We start from the raw sequence: 17015 nt of genomic DNA on the forward strand, positions 1-17015 counted from the left end.
GATATGAGATACAAATCAATATATTTTTATATTCTTGTATAGGATGTTTAATAATAAACCACTTATATAAAGAATAAAAATACACAATCTTGATTTGAAGTATCTAATTGAGTTGACAGAGCATAATATTTGTGTCATAAGCGATCGCTTGTTCAACTTGGTGGCTATTCATGGCCATTGTTTGACTTTAAAGTATTTCTTTACAAGTTCGATTTGATTACCTTCAAATATCTTCCTTTTATTTGAGAGGGGATTTGCACTTCTTTCTGCATTACTATCCAAATAACAGAAGATGCTAGACAAAATCACCATAATAGTGATAATAATAACTCAGAACTAAATCTGAGAACAAAATTTCAAGATATAAGTAACAATAAATCTTAATATTTGGCGACAATAACTCAAATCTGTATTATTTGCTAAAAAAAACCAAAAAGGAGAAATGATTGACCACTGATGAGAGCTCACTAGTGGCCACCATGGAAGAGAAAAAAAGAGCTTCTAAGATTTTAGGCTTTAGTAGAAAGAGATTACTTGATTTGCAATGTGAATATTTATTAAAATATTTATTTTATGTGTTATGTAGTAAACTCTTGTGCATATATTTTTTGATTGGCCATCAAGACAAGGTTATTTTTGTCATGGACAATTAATAATTTTCTTTCTTACTCTAATAAACAACCACTCAAATATAAGATTTAAGATTTGTCCATAATTGGTTATTATTACTAATACTATCAATCGCTAATAGTTGCGTCATATGCTCGCCAGTTGCAGAAAGTATATAAAACTATTATAATTTTTGATAATTCAAATAACATCTTTCAGCGAATAAGAGAACAAAAATCTAAAGGAAGAAAATCAAAATAGAAAAAAGATAGAGATATAAAGAAATAATTTTTTTAAAAAAAAAAATCATGATTAAATACTTATATGCAAATGTGTTAAAAAAAAAGCAATCACATGTTGTTGTAAAGTGAAAGAGATGGAAAGTATAATTGAATTTACCAAATGATAAAAGCAATGTCAGAAAAAAAAAAAAAAAAAAGAAACTAACAAGTTTGTTATTTTAGAATGAGAATAGTCATATCAACGGTACTATTAATTTTATTTTAATTCCAAAATTCCAAAAATTTATACTAATTTAGAATGAAATAATATTCATATTAATAATATTAAGAGTTTTATTTTAATTTCAGCACCACCATTTTCTAAAATAATTAATAATATTTGTTCGAATAAAAAAATAATTAATAATATTACATTAATATCCCTACAAGCTACAGCTATGAGCTATACTTAATTTGCTGTTTGGTAATCCTAGACGTGAAATGAAGCTGTATCTGCAGGGTGTTGGGCTGTTAGCTAGTTAGGATAGCGTCACTAAAATCCGCATCAAATCTGTGACAGTTGAAGAAACTTCAAGCGAAGGATATTTCTGCCCATTAAAAAAAAAAGAAAAAAAAAGTATAAATAATTTTTTAAAATTTTATTTTAATTAATTTAATTTATAGATGAGATGATGTATCCGATTTTAATAAGTATTTTCTCTAATGAAATATCAATCTTCGCTCGAGTGCCTTATTTGAATTGTACTCTGGCAAGATTATAGAGATGCACATGCAAACTTGGAAAAAAGAAAACGTTTCTGCATATTTTTTTTCTGAAACTCAATCTTTTCTTTAATCATTTTGAAGTACAAGTACAAACTTATGTAGTTTTCTCGTACTTATTCCTTTTTCCTTTTTAGTTCTGCAAATTATATCAACTCAAGCATTTTTATATGTAAATTAATTTTCTATTTCAATTGTGTGTGTGTATATTACAAGTCAACCATCGTTGGTCGTTATAAAGTATCAAAGTAAAGTATTACTAATACTATGTTCTTTTTCATTTTATGTATTTATATGTTGTGTATGCGATCATGTGAAAAATTAAATAGAGAAACCAACAAGTTGTTAGTAGAGGTGATAAACGATCTTAACCCTGTAAGGGTGAGAATACAAATTCAATCACCGGAAAGCGCACTTTATTAGGAGGGCAAAAAATCTTTACACTCTACGCTCTAAGGGGATTATACCTTCTGATTATTCCAAAAAAATTATATGGAGAAATATGAGAATTTTACTTGAAAAATCCTTTAATTTTAATGAAAGAAATTTGTTTCCATAAAATAACTTATAAAAAAATATTTTTCATAATTTTTTGTTGTTTGGAGCGTTTAGGAAAATAAGTAAACAGAAAATATTTTTCTGGTCAAAGGAAAATTAAATTATTTTTTTAAGGAAAATAACTTCCCATTTTCGAGAGAGTATAATATTTTCTGGACATTAACAAACTTTATAAATTCATATATATTTTTAAATTTATTAATCACCGTAGTCACTACTACCAGTCACCATTTGCCGCCAACCATCATCATCGGCCACCACCGGTGGCTTTCATAATTTATTTATTTTTCATTCTCCTCATATTTAACAATAAAATTTTTAAATTATAAAATTTCTATTATTATTAATATTTTCTATGGTCTTATGGGATAAAGACTTTAATATTTTTAACTAATTTTCAATATTACCATCAAACAATGGAAAATAAATCATGTGAAAAATATTTTTCAAGGAAAATGTTTTCCATTGAAAAATATTTTTCAGCAAATTATTTTTCTATAGGTTATTTTACAGAAACAAATAGAACATAAGTCCAAAAAAAATTTTACTATAAAATAATCTTAGGATTTTCTTCAACTTGAGCCCCATGATCATTAGAGTAATTAAGTATGAGGGAAAAATTGCTTCACAAAGTAATTAACTATAATTCTCCACTAATCATAGTTTTTGCTCCTCTAATCTTGTACTTCAAATTCTTGCATTCTTTCTAGCTAATCAAGACAGGGATTTTATGTAAGGAAAATTCACCAAAAACTAAATAATGAGTCATATGCCAACAATTAAGGAAAACACTTATCTACTACTCTTCATGTGTAAACCTACAAAAAACGGAAATGAGAGTTTGTTGTCCTTTGGATTCCTTTCTCCTTTTCTCTTTCCTTAGAGGACCTCAACAACTTTGCCAAAAGACTTCTTTAAAATTCTCTCTTTTCCTAGCTAGAGATTTGGATAAAGCTCAGTTAAATCAAAATAGTTGAAACTTATTGGACCCATTCTCCTGATCACAGGATCGATTTGTAAAATCGACGTATTGTAAATGATCAAACATACACTCATTTGAATTAAACTTCTCTTTTATTTATAGTGATCAAAAACTTATTTATCAAGTCAAAAACCTAACTAATAGGAATTTGAGATTTATTATTGCCCATATTAAATACAATTATTTTCACCTTCTAAATATTGAGATTTATTGTTGCCCATATTTTGAGATTTGTTCCCAAATCTAGTTCTGAGTTATTGTTATCACCATTATATGAAAAAATTTGAAGATAATCAAATTAGACTTATAGAAAGACCATGGAGTCGAACAGTGACCGTAAACAATGACCATAAATAGCCATCAAGTGGAGCAAGTAATCGCATATAGCATAAATATTATGCTCTGTCAACTTGATCAGATATTTCAAATTAAGAATGTGTTTTTTTTTATTCTTTGTATAAATAATTTATTATTAGACTTCATATACAAAAATATAGAAATATATTGATCTGTATCTCATATCAGTATATGGTTTCCTCTTAATGTAATTTTTAATTTGATTTCTTCTAAAAAAAAATTATTTTCAACTAGTGATTTTGAGTTTATCTAATTAATTACTTGAAAAATATAACTCTTATACTAAGTACATTCGATAAGCCAATCTAATAAAAAAATTTATACAAATTTACACTAAAAATATCTTTTTACATAATATTACATTCCATTACCGCATTACTAAACGTTTAAAAACGTTATGAAAAGTGGAAAAAGAAAGGTGATAGTGAAATCCTTACCTTCAAGTACTAAACAAGCATAAATTTCCAAAAACATGTCTCTATGATATTCATCATCTTCCAGGAAACAAGATGAAAAATAATATTCCATTGTCACTCAAATCCAAAAGTGATTTGCAAATGGCAAGCCTATCTTTTGTTGATTAAACAGAAAGCAACAATGGACAGACACATTATCATAAAATGGAAATACAATCAAATAGTTGTTGCAATTTCATTTTCTAAAGGCAAAAGAATATATAATAATGCCAACATCAACCCTAATTAATGACTTATGTTTTTTTTTTCTTATTATTTTCTTAAAAACCAAACAAGAAAAAGAAAATTTTATGTACAAAGAACCTTACCTAATTGGAGACACCCACCAAAAGTTTTATGGGTGGAGCCCCATTTTCATAATTAGAGGTAAGGATTTAATGCAAAACAACTCAAAATTTCATTAAAACAGCTGGATTATTCTTTTCATTTAAAAAATTTTTCCTATGATTTTGAACAATTATTCATGTTAGGGATTTAGGAACCTGCACATAAGCACTGAACAGAACTCAGTATAGTACTGTTCCACTGGACAGAGAAACTGAAGCATGCATCTAAAATTAATAGGAACATGAGTAGGACCAATCATAATATTATATACCTTACAATAATAATAATACAATTTTTTTTACAGGTTACATTAATTGCGGTGGAAGAAGATTATTGGGTTGACCATTATTGTCTGTTTGTGTGTGTCTTTGTTTGGCATCTATTTATTTCTCTCTTTTGGCCACTTAATAGAGTGGCAGTTTGTTGTCTGTCTCTATTAAGTTTTAACTTGCCCTTCTTTGACAACTACTATATAGGAGTATCATTTTCATTTATTTTCTTTGTTCTTAAGTTTTGTTTAATTTGAATTTTGTAATTTTAAAGTTTTCTTTTTCTAATTATCATGTTCGATTGGTAAATCAAATTTAGGAATTAGTTTATTGACCTAAACTAATAACAGGGTTAAGATGATATTTGTAATGGTGAGAATGAGAATAGAAATTCGATATTTGAAAAAATGTATCTAATGAAAACACAAAAAATCTTTACTAATACACACCAAAAAAGGTGGAAAGGTACCTCCTAATTCTAGTAAAATAAACTCTTAATATAGTCTGAGTCATTTCAAGATTATAAATCATGAGAAAAATCTTTAAACAATTAATTAAAGAAGATTAAGGGTATAATTTACAAAACTTCAAAACACTAAGGCCATATTTGGTATGATGTAATCAACCATGTAATGGAATGAGGATTACATTACATGACTGATTACATTGTTTGGTTAGACTTTTTATGGACAATGTAATGTAATTGAAATTACATATGTAATTTTAATTATTTAATTTGATGTAATATTCATTACATAAAAAACACACATGTATTTTCTATTACATCAATCACATGTAATACCAATTATATTAAGTTACCCATAAAAACTTTACCATTCAAAGTTATTGAACACTACCGGCTTACCACCATGACCACCAGCGTTGCTCCACCCCCACTGCTTCACCACCACTACCACCTCAACCACTTTATCCCCACCATAGCGCCACCAATAACACCACCGCTTAACCACTACACCACTCCTACCACCAGCTCCACTACCACCATTACCACCACTCGCCACAACTACCACCACCTTATCACCACCATCACCATTGTTCTACCACTCCCACCACCACCACCGTGCCACTACCACTACCACCATTGTGCCACCATTACCACCATCGCTCCACTACCCCCATCCCACCTGCACCACCACCACCATTGCTCTACCATCACAGTCACTGCACCACCACCACTCCCACTACTCTACCCCCTCAACCACCATCGCTCCTCCACCTCAACCACCACCACTCCCACCACCACCGTTGCTCCACCATCATCACCACCTCCTTACCATCGTTCCACCACCATCACCACTACTCCACCGCCTCCGTCTCAACTACCACCACCACCTCAATCACCAACTACACCACCATCACCACTCCACAACACCTCAATCACCAACTACACCACCATCACCACTCCACAACCACCACCACTGCTCTATCACCTCAATCACCATCGCTCCTCCACCTCAACCACCACCATTGCTTCACCACATCATCACTTCCTTAATCACCACTACCACCACCATTACCACCACCTCAACTAACCCCAACATCGCTCCACCACCATTACCACTACTCCACTGCCTCCACCTCAACCACCATCACCACCTCAAGCACCATCATCGCCACAATCACACCACCATAACCATCACTTTGCATAGCTGTCACCACCACCTCAATCACTCTACTATGGTGAAATACCCCGAATTTTTATTTTCAAAACATTTTCCAATTTAATTTAACGAACCGACAGCCTGGAAATTGCTATTAATATTTTAGTGCGAATACTATGAGAAATCGAATCGAAAACCGATTGAAAAAGCCGAAACCGGTTGAAAATCGAAGATTTGGGCCGAATCGAACCGAATCGAACCGGTTCGACCCAAACCATCTAGAAACATCCTTTTCCCTTTATCTTCAACGCCTATCTCCTTCACTCTCACCATTTCTACGCCACCTCCAGCCCACCACCGCACCACCACACCTCCCTCTCTTCTTCTTTTTCTTCTTCTTTTTCTTCTTCTTTCTTTCTTTCCTTTTTCTTTCTTTCTTTCCCTTTTTTTCTTCCCTGCAACTGGGTCTGCGTCACTGCCAGCGACTGCAGCAGCTCCAGCAAGCCTCTGACCACCGGATTGCGCCTCTGCCGCCGCTCCAGCGTGCCTCCGACCACCGACAGCCACTGCTCTCCGATCCGGCACACGTGGCAATTTCCGATCTAGCAGAAATTCAACAAAAAAAAATTATATTGGGGTATAAATTAATTTAAATATATTTTAGTTAATGAATTTAATTTTATTATTTGAAATTAATTAATTTAGTAATATTAGTTAATGAAATTAATTTTATTACTTGTAGTCAATTAGTTTAGTTAAGTTAATGTTAGTAACGCTAGTTAATTAAATTAATTTTATTATTTGTAGTTAATTAATTTGGTTAATTTAATTTGATAATTGTGAGTAGTTAACAGTGTTATAATTTTAGTGTTGATTTAATTAATGTTATTGTAATGTATAATTTGGATTGTGTGGTGATGTTGAGATTAAAGGAGGATGGGAAAATGTTGTTTGATTAATTGCCCGATGGATGGGCCGTATGGATTGAATAATTGTGAAATTGTTGATATTTTAACAGGTAGATAGTCTAAATTTTAGGGGAGATGCTGCCGAAATTTCGGTAGAAAATAAATTAATTATAGAAATTAAATTACTTAATAGAGATTAAATTATTTATAGAAATTAAAAATATAGAATAAGATTATTAGAGTGATAAATAAATAAGGAAACCCAATATCTGTATCTATAAATATATATATAGTTTAAATTAATAAATGAATTAAATGACTGCCAAAACTAGTAAATGAATATAAAATAGAATCTTCAAATTTAAATTTCTTACTTAGAATTCTATTGTTTATTATAGAGGTTTATAAAATTCCGAAATGCGAGGACGAAAGCTGGAAGCATGGAGTGATAAAGACAGTCCTTTTAAAGGACAATAAAGAAATGTGAGTAGTGTTAGATAATTCGCTTCATCCGCCTGCATGCATGCATTCACAGCTAATGTTATCATGCATTATTTTATTGAAGTGTCATATTATGATGCACTATTTGTTGATAGTAAAAATTGTTTGATTACTTGTGCTATGAATATACTGTGCCTTGTTTGTGTGGAATTGGGATGAAGTGGACCACCATGGGTTTGTGAGGACGGTCTGTGATATGGATCCTGAATATGATATGATATTGACCGTCGGCCGGGAAAATGGGAGATCGGCGCCCCCGTGTGCACCTGATGATATGGATTGTATGGAAAACCACAGGATGGCTTCTTGTTGTTGCGCACCTGATAATCTAGATTTGATTGTAGCCCGCAGGGTGGCCTCCTGTTGTGAGCACTTGATGATCTAGATTGGATGGAGACCACCGGGTTGCCTCCTGTGGGTATGGAAAAGAAAAGAGAGAATGGAAAAACAATGAGAGGACTGGTCAGTGAGGATTAGACCAGTTGGCCGTATGGGGGATCGGCTCCCCGGTGCACATGTATGAGAGGGCGAGCCATGTGTGAGGACGGCTCGTTGGGGTTTCAGGTGGTGCCACTGACTAATTTCCACGTGATGTGATTATATAAAGGTGATGATACTTGTGATTGCTGCTGTATTGCCATTTGTGTGACAAATTGCATGATCATATAATTAAACGGTAACTAGATAAAAATATTTAGCATCTGTGTGATTGTGTGGGGTGAGAGGGTTATCTAACCCTACTCATTGAGTTTGGCGCTCACCCCTGCCTACTATTTTTTTTCAGGTAATAGAAAGAAATAAAAGCCTTGTGGAGTTGAGACACTTATTGTAGAAGACTTTTAATGATAGAAATAACGATGTAAATATAAAGGTAGAGTTCCGCAATTGTATTCCAGTTGGATTGTAAATAAATAGTAAAAGTCCATATTAAATATATGAACTGCATTTTGAGTTAATGGGCCTGAATCTATAATTATGAATAGAAGGTGAGATTTAAATAAGTTAGGCTTACTACGGGCTTCGGGGGCCTTAAGCCCACCCAGATCCTAGTGCCGGTCCGGTCCATGGAAATGGGTCGTGACAAAGGTGGTATCAGAGCATAAGTTGGGCCGTAGGAATCAATTGCGGAACATAGGAAATTAAATAGAGAACTCCTATGTTGGGATCGGCCGTAACCAACAAAGGAGCTGTAGTCGGGATTGAATTCCATTTTAGTGCCGGTGGACGCATCGTGCACGAGGATGGAAGGAAATCTGTATGAAACTTAGGACGAGAATTAAAAGTACAGAAATAATATGGAAAAGATTGACTAATAGTTAATAGAAATAATTACAAGCCATGAAATAATTATGAATCTATTATAATAAAATGAGCAATTAGATTGAATCGATAATAGACTTATGGAACTAATGTGTAACTAAGGGATAGTTGGTATAATCTAAAAAAATTAGTAAGGTGAAAGTTTAGTTTGTAATAAATTTATTAGACATTATATAATTAAGATCCTAGCACATGTAGGATACTTAAAGGGCTAGACTAAGTTCATAAATCTATTATAATAAAATGAATGTAGAAGATGGTGAATAACTTTAAATCACAAATGGGGAATGAATGGGGAAAGGAACGTGGATGCTGTAGGAAAGCTTAATAAATTAAGGAAATTAGATCGAGGTGCTAAATAAAATAAAATAAAAGTTAATAAATTTGGAAGAGAATAAAGGTCAAAGATAACTCATAATAATGAAATAGAGATTGAAAAATTAGAATAAAGAAATCTGAGAAGCAATGACCTTAGGATGGAATTAAATTTTGTGTAAAATAATGGTTTTACGCCTTAGATTCATGTACCCATCCTTAAAACTCTTTTACGGATAAGACTTAAATGAGGTTGGGTACACTAAGGAGATATGAAGGATAGAAGAAAGATTAAAATGAATCAAAAGGCTAAAGAATTTGGATAAGACTAGGGGATGTTAAATCGTAGAAAAGCCGATGATGATAATATGGTCAATTAATTTATCTACTGTGGAATACTAGAATAAATAATTAAAAACAAATTGGGAAAGAAGAAAAATTCAGATGTAAGAAATATACATATAAAAAAAAAAATAATGATGATGATGAAATAAATAACTAAATAAATAAAGATAAAATAATAATATAAATATAAATCACTACTGAAAATAACTTTTGGGAAAATTTAAGGTGTGGACCAATCTACTTGAGAGGTTAGTAATAGCGAAAGGAATAGTAATGATGGAGATTAGAATATTCTTGGTTTAAGAGGATCATTTAGGGATGAAATATGTAACATTAGACTGGAACTAGATGATTTCAGGATTGTCCTCGTGGAGATAGACAATTCATTTTTGTTAAATACCAAAAGGTTGTAGAAAATACAATGAGTATTGATTTTCAAACTTCATGAAAATATTTTTATACCACGATTGAGATTGGTTTAAAATAAAAGTAAATGCAAACTTCTATTAAAAGAATTTCAAGGTTTTGTGTGAGTGACATGCCGATGTTTTTTTAAAAGTGGAAAAGGAAAATTATTTTAAAAGTTTTTAAATAGTCAGTTACCCATAGGATGGTCCACCTAGGCTGTAGTTGTTAACTCATTCGTCGAATTTTTGAATAAACGATTAATCTACCAATTTATATCAGTGAATATTAGTAAATAAAGACTTAAATTGCTCAAAAATCCTTAGTAGACACATTTGATGAAAGGTTTGATATGAGATAACTAGTGTTGTAGACCATTATTATAAATGAACCCACTGAAATAAATTCTTTCTTAAGAAAAAGAGATATGACATCAATAAAAGAAATGAATTTATTAAGGTAGAAATTAACTTGGTATAAGAGATACAAATTAGTGAAACTTTGAAAGAGGTATATTAAGAATTGAAATTTTAATACTATGCCTTTTAGACTACAAGGAATTGTGACAAATCAGAACTAGAGGAAAATTACTATTTAAATCTGAACCTTCGGATAGTTTACTTGATCAAAAGAGAATTATTTAAATTTTAAGAAATCCTTTGGAGTTAATAATAAGGTAAGACTTAACTTGTGACTTGAATTGAAAAATTGGAACTAATGAATTCCTTGTATCTGGTATGACTAATTGGTATTGTGATTATGTATAACTGATGAAAGGAAAATTTCATGAAGAAATTTCCAAGGAAAACTGAACCTATGTGGCTATGGTGATGATTGTTTTGCATTGAATAATATAAATATAATTAGATTCGATTGTGGGATTGGAATATAATTGTGATTTGAGGGGGCTACTGGATTAAGATATGATCTTTGGTTGGAATTGGTTTTAATGATGTCATAATGTGTAATCGCATGAATTTGATAAAGAGAAGAATAAATCTAATGAAAAGAAACTAGTGAAATGAACCGTGAGGTGATTGATAAGAATTTTGACATGTCAGCGGAAGGAGGAAAGACCTGAACTAAGTCAAATCTAGACAATCACATCATGTGGCCTTGTGCTAACCTGAGAAACTAGAGTTGATAAGGTTAAAGAAATAAATTAAAGGAAGTTATAAATACCTTGCTAGACTTAAATAAGAGAGATTAACGAACTAAAGACAGGTGAGATAGATAAGTTGATATTATATTTTAAAACTTTGATGAAAAGCGAAATAATTTGTTTATGTATTATAGATACTAATTAGAGATTTGTTATTAATTCATAATTAAGGCATGAACTGAAGTCTCATATAGAAATGAATAAATTATTTAGTTGACATAGAATTTGACGCCTATTTATTTGATGTACCATTTGGATGGTAAGGTAACATAAAGTTGGGACATAAGAAATTTCATTTAAGACTTTTATATATTGATAGGTATTAGGTAAAATGTAAATAGTTGGGGTAAGTAATAAATGTTAGGATGAAATATTGTTAATGAGATAAATTACTATTAATGATTAATAGTAGATGGAATAATTGAAAAGTATGCTTCAATATTCTTGGGAAGAATTGGTAAGCAACATACGTGAAATAGAGGATTGAAAAGCAAAAGATGCAGTATAGAAGGCAACTTTTAATGATACATGTTAAGATAATTTAAGGAATAAGTGGTAGATGTAAGTAAGGCGATTAAATAGAAAATGTGGGAATCCATATAGAGTAAGAAAACTAATAGTGCAGGGATGTCCTTAGTAAATGAGCTATTTAAATAATTGCGCTAGTGTACCATAAAAATATTATAAGAATAGAATTTGTATAAAAAGAACCGATAGAGTGAGTTCGAATAACCCTGCGATATTATAGACAACGAAAATTACAAGAGAATTTTTCTGAAAATTTTGGATTAAAATAACAGTTTTGCAACCTTGATTAGTAAACGATTTAGTCGTAACATATATAAATTAAATGAATCAATTCTTATTATACATAAATTGAATTTTACATTGTTTTGCTTTTGTAAATATTATTACTATTACGCATTTATTGCACAACTCAGTTAATTAAAAGATATTGAATTAAAGACCGATTTTCTAACGATTTCAGTAACTGTTCGATGATAGTATTGGAGATTTCGGAAATAAAGTTTCTTATAAGCTTCAACTAGGTGGTACTATATAAATTGAATGAAATTTTATTCTAAATATAATAATTGGCGGTAGAAGTACAATCAGAATACCCCACTCGCTGCCTTTCTTCGATCTGTATTTTCGCTTTTGAGCTGTCTCCTTGGTATTGGAAGCCATTTCTTGTAACTTTAAACTTTCCCGTGCGTCCTTTCATATTCTTTCCCACTAGATTCAATTCGAGGACGAATTGTCTTAAGGGGGGGAGATTGAAATACCCCGAATTTTTATTTTCAAAACATTTTCCAATTTAATTTAACGAACCGACAGCCTGGAAATTGCTATTAATATTTTAGTGCGAATACTATGAGAAATCGAATCGAAAACCGATTGAAAAAGCCGAAACCGGTTGAAAATCGAAGATTTGGGCCGAATCGAACCGAATCGAACCGGTTCGACCCAAACCATCTAGAAACATCCTTTTCCCTTTATCTTCAACGCCTATCTCCTTCACTCTCACCATTTCTACGCCACCTCCAGCCCACCACCGCACCACCACACCTCCCTCTCTTCTTCTTTTTCTTCTTCTTTTTCTTCTTCTTTCTTTCTTTCCTTTTTCTTTCTTTCTTTCCCTTTTCTTCTTCCCTGCAACTGGGTCTGCGTCACTGCCAGCGACTGCAGCAGCTCCAGCAAGCCTCTGACCACCGGATTGCGCCTCTGCCGCCGCTCCAGCGTGCCTCCGACCACCGACAGCCACTGCTCTCCGATCCGGCACACGTGGCAATTTCCGATCTAGCAGAAATTCAACAAAAAAAAATTATATTGGGGTATAAATTAATTTAAATATATTTTAGTTAATGAATTTAATTTTATTATTTGAAATTAATTAATTTAGTAATATTAGTTAATGAAATTAATTTTATTACTTGTAGTCAATTAGTTTAGTTAAGTTAATGTTAGTAACGCTAGTTAATTAAATTAATTTTATTATTTGTAGTTAATTAATTTGGTTAATTTAATTTGATAATTGTGAGTAGTTAACAGTGTTATAATTTTAGTGTTGATTTAATTAAGGTAGTTTAAATATAATGTTATTGTAATGTATAATTTGGATTGTGTGGTGATGTTGAGATTAAAGGAGGATGGGAAAATGTTGTTTGATTAATTGCCCGATGGATGGGCCGTATGGATTGAATAATTGTGAAATTGTTGATATTTTAACAGGTAGATAGTCTAAATTTTAGGGGAGATGCTGCCGAAATTTCGGTAGAAAATAAATTAATTATAGAAATTAAATTACTTAATAGAGATTAAATTATTTATAGAAATTAAAAATATAGAATAAGATTATTAGAGTGATAAATAAATAAGGAAACCCAATATCTGTATCTATAAATATATATATAGTTTAAATTAATAAATGAATTAAATGACTGCCAAAACTAGTAAATGAATATAAAATAGAATCTTCAAATTTAAATTTCTTACTTAGAATTCTATTGTTTATTATAGAGGTTTATAAAATTCCGAAATGCGAGGACGAAAGCTGGAAGCATGGAGTGATAAAGACAGTCCTTTTAAAGGACAATAAAGAAATGTGAGTAGTGTTAGATAATTCGCTTCATCCGCCTGCATGCATGCATTCACAGCTAATGTTATCATGCATTATTTTATTGAAGTGTCATATTATGATGCACTATTTGTTGATAGTAAAAATTGTTTGATTACTTGTGCTATGAATATACTGTGCCTTGTTTGTGTGGAATTGGGATGAAGTGGACCACCATGGGTTTGTGAGGACGGTCTGTGATATGGATCCTGAATATGATATGATATTGACCGTCGGCCGGGAAAATGGGAGATCGGCGCCCCCGTGTGCACCTGATGATATGGATTGTATGGAAAACCACAGGATGGCTTCTTGTTGTTGCGCACCTGATAATCTAGATTTGATTGTAGCCCGCAGGGTGGCCTCCTGTTGTGAGCACTTGATGATCTAGATTGGATGGAGACCACCGGGTTGCCTCCTGTGGGTATGGAAAAGAAAAGAGAGAATGGAAAAACAATGAGAGGACTGGTCAGTGAGGATTAGACCAGTTGGCCGTATGGGGGATCGGCTCCCCGGTGCACATGTATGAGAGGGCGAGCCATGTGTGAGGACGGCTCGTTGGGGTTTCAGGTGGTGCCACTGACTAATTTCCACGTGATGTGATTATATAAAGGTGATGATACTTGTGATTGCTGCTGTATTGCCATTTGTGTGACAAATTGCATGATCATATAATTAAACGGTAACTAGATAAAAATATTTAGCATCTGTGTGATTGTGTGGGGTGAGAGGGTTATCTAACCCTACTCATTGAGTTTGGCGCTCACCCCTGCCTACTATTTTTTTTCAGGTAATAGAAAGAAATAAAAGCCTTGTGGAGTTGAGACACTTATTGTAGAAGACTTTTAATGATAGAAATAACGATGTAAATATAAAGGTAGAGTTCCGCAATTGTATTCCAGTTGGATTGTAAATAAATAGTAAAAGTCCATATTAAATATATGAACTGCATTTTGAGTTAATGGGCCTGAATCTATAATTATGAATAGAAGGTGAGATTTAAATAAGTTAGGCTTACTACGGGCTTCGGGGGCCTTAAGCCCACCCAGATCCTAGTGCCGGTCCGGTCCATGGAAATGGGTCGTGACATATGGTCACTGCAACTACCACTCTACCACCACCACCATATAAAAAAAATTATATTTTGGTGTTTAATATGCAACACGGAACAAAAAATAATATTTTATTATTTTATTTTATTATAGAAATGGGAAGAATAGAATGAAAAATCACTAAAAAGTTCAAAATATCTATAATTTTGTATTGTAATTTAATTTATTCAATGAAAATATATAAAAAAAGTTAACTTCTAATGACTTAATTAACTTTTATTTTGTTATATTACATTAGGGGTGAGCATTCGGTTTGGCCAATTCGGTTAATTTGATTAATTCGACCAATTTGGTTCGGTGAATAAATGTTCGATTAAAAGTTCAATTAAAGAAAATTAAAATTTCAGTGATTGGTTAAAAGTTAATTTAACCAAATTAATCAAATCAATCGACTCTCAAAACTACGTCGTTTTGATTAAGTAGATAATAAAATTAAAAATTAAAAATATTTCAATTTTTATTTTGATTAAGTAGTACTTAATAGCTTCAATTAATTTTTATTTCAGTTAAAGTCGGTTAATCATAAATTTCAATTAAAATTGATCCGTTAATTAAGTTTTTATTTTCATCGACTTCGGTTCGGTTAAGAATCAAAATTATTTCGGCCAAAACAGTTCGGTTAAAAAATTAATTCAGCTAAATTCGGTTAAGTAAAAAAAATTCGATTAATTTATTTCAGTTAAAAATTTTACTCAAATTGACCAAATTGGTGAATGATCATCCCTAAATTATATTATTTTTGGCTTATCTTCTTTTAATTTTTTTAGTTCATATAGATATATAAATCTAAATGATCTTTAATAGTTTAATATAATGAATTATGTTTAGTTCAAATATTTCTTTTGTATTAATAATGATGTGCTGGTGGTGGTGATGGAGTGGTGTTTGAAGTGGTGGTGGTTGTGATGGTGGTTATGATGGTGGTGGTGGTGTGATTGGTGGTTGTGATGGTGGTTGTGATGGCAGTGTGATTGGTGTTGGTGGAGGAGTAGTGGTGGTGGTAATGTTTTAATTACATTACATTACATATTTACAAACAAACATAAAAATGAAATGATAATTACATTCCATAATTTTATTAATTATATTACCAAACACAGTAATAGAATCTTAATTACATTCCATTCCATTACATTTTTTATTGCATCACATCTTTTACTACTATATTGCATTACATCCAACCAAATATAGCCTAAGGTCATGTTTGGCATGGTGTAATCAACCATGTAATGGAATGTAATTGAGATTACATATATAATCTTCATTACTTAGATTGATGTAATATTCATTACATAAAAAAACACATGTATTATCTATTACATCAAGCACATGTAATAACAATTACATCAAGTCACCGATTAAAATTCTACCATTACCACAACCGCTCGACCACCACTACCACCATTGTTCGACCACCACTCCACTATCCCCACTACCACTGTCACCATTCCTCCAACACCACCACTCCACCACCACCATCACTCCACCACTACTCCATTACCACCATCGCTCCACCACTCCACCACCATATAATAAAAACTATATTTTAGTATTTAATATGCAATATTCAATAACAATTATATTTTATTCTTTTATTTTATTATAGGAATGGGAAGACTAGAATGAAAAAACAGTAAAAATATCAAAATGGTCATAATTTTATATTGCAATTTAATTTATTCAATAAAAATATATAAAAAAATTAATTTCTAATGACTAACTTTTATTTTTTTATATTATATTTTTTTCGGGTTATCTTCTTTTAATTTTTTAGTTCAAATAAATTTATAAATCTAAATAGTCTTTAATAGCTTAATATGGAGAATAACTTTTAGTTCGAATATTTATTTTGTATTAATAATGATGTGGTGGTAGTGGAGTCGTGTTCGAGGTAGTGGTGGTGGTGGTATGCTAATTACATTATATATTTTCAAACAAATATAAAAAAGGAATGATGATTACATTCTATAAATTTTCTCAATTACGTTACCAAAAATATTAATGGAATTTTGATTATATTTCATTATATTACATTTTTCATTGCATTACATCAAACCAAACATAGCCTAAACGTCTGTTCGGCAAAATTAGTTGTTTTGGTAGTTGTTAATTATTTTAATAGTGGT

The 17015-nt window shown here is 31.5% G+C and overlaps 2 long non-coding RNA genes across 2 annotated transcripts; both read left to right on the forward strand.

Annotated features, from left to right (window-relative positions):
* The first annotated feature begins 6541 nt into the window (after positions 1-6541).
* LOC149493039 (uncharacterized) lies at positions 6542-8569 on the forward strand. Its single transcript, XR_016318517.1, has 3 exons — positions 6542-6841; positions 7511-7595; positions 8398-8569. It is a non-coding gene; the product is annotated as an uncharacterized LOC149493039 (long non-coding RNA).
* A 4101-nt stretch (positions 8570-12670) lies between these two features.
* LOC149493040 (uncharacterized) lies at positions 12671-14739 on the forward strand. Its single transcript, XR_016322891.1, has 3 exons — positions 12671-12995; positions 13681-13765; positions 14568-14739. It is a non-coding gene; the product is annotated as an uncharacterized LOC149493040 (long non-coding RNA).
* Positions 14740-17015: the final 2276 nt, after the last annotated feature.

Source organism: Jatropha curcas, chromosome 10, assembly GCF_041381405.1.
Source record: "Jatropha curcas cultivar XTBG-Jc1 chromosome 10, XTBG_Jcur_1.0, whole genome shotgun sequence".
NCBI lineage: Eukaryota > Viridiplantae > Streptophyta > Magnoliopsida > Malpighiales > Euphorbiaceae > Jatropha > Jatropha curcas.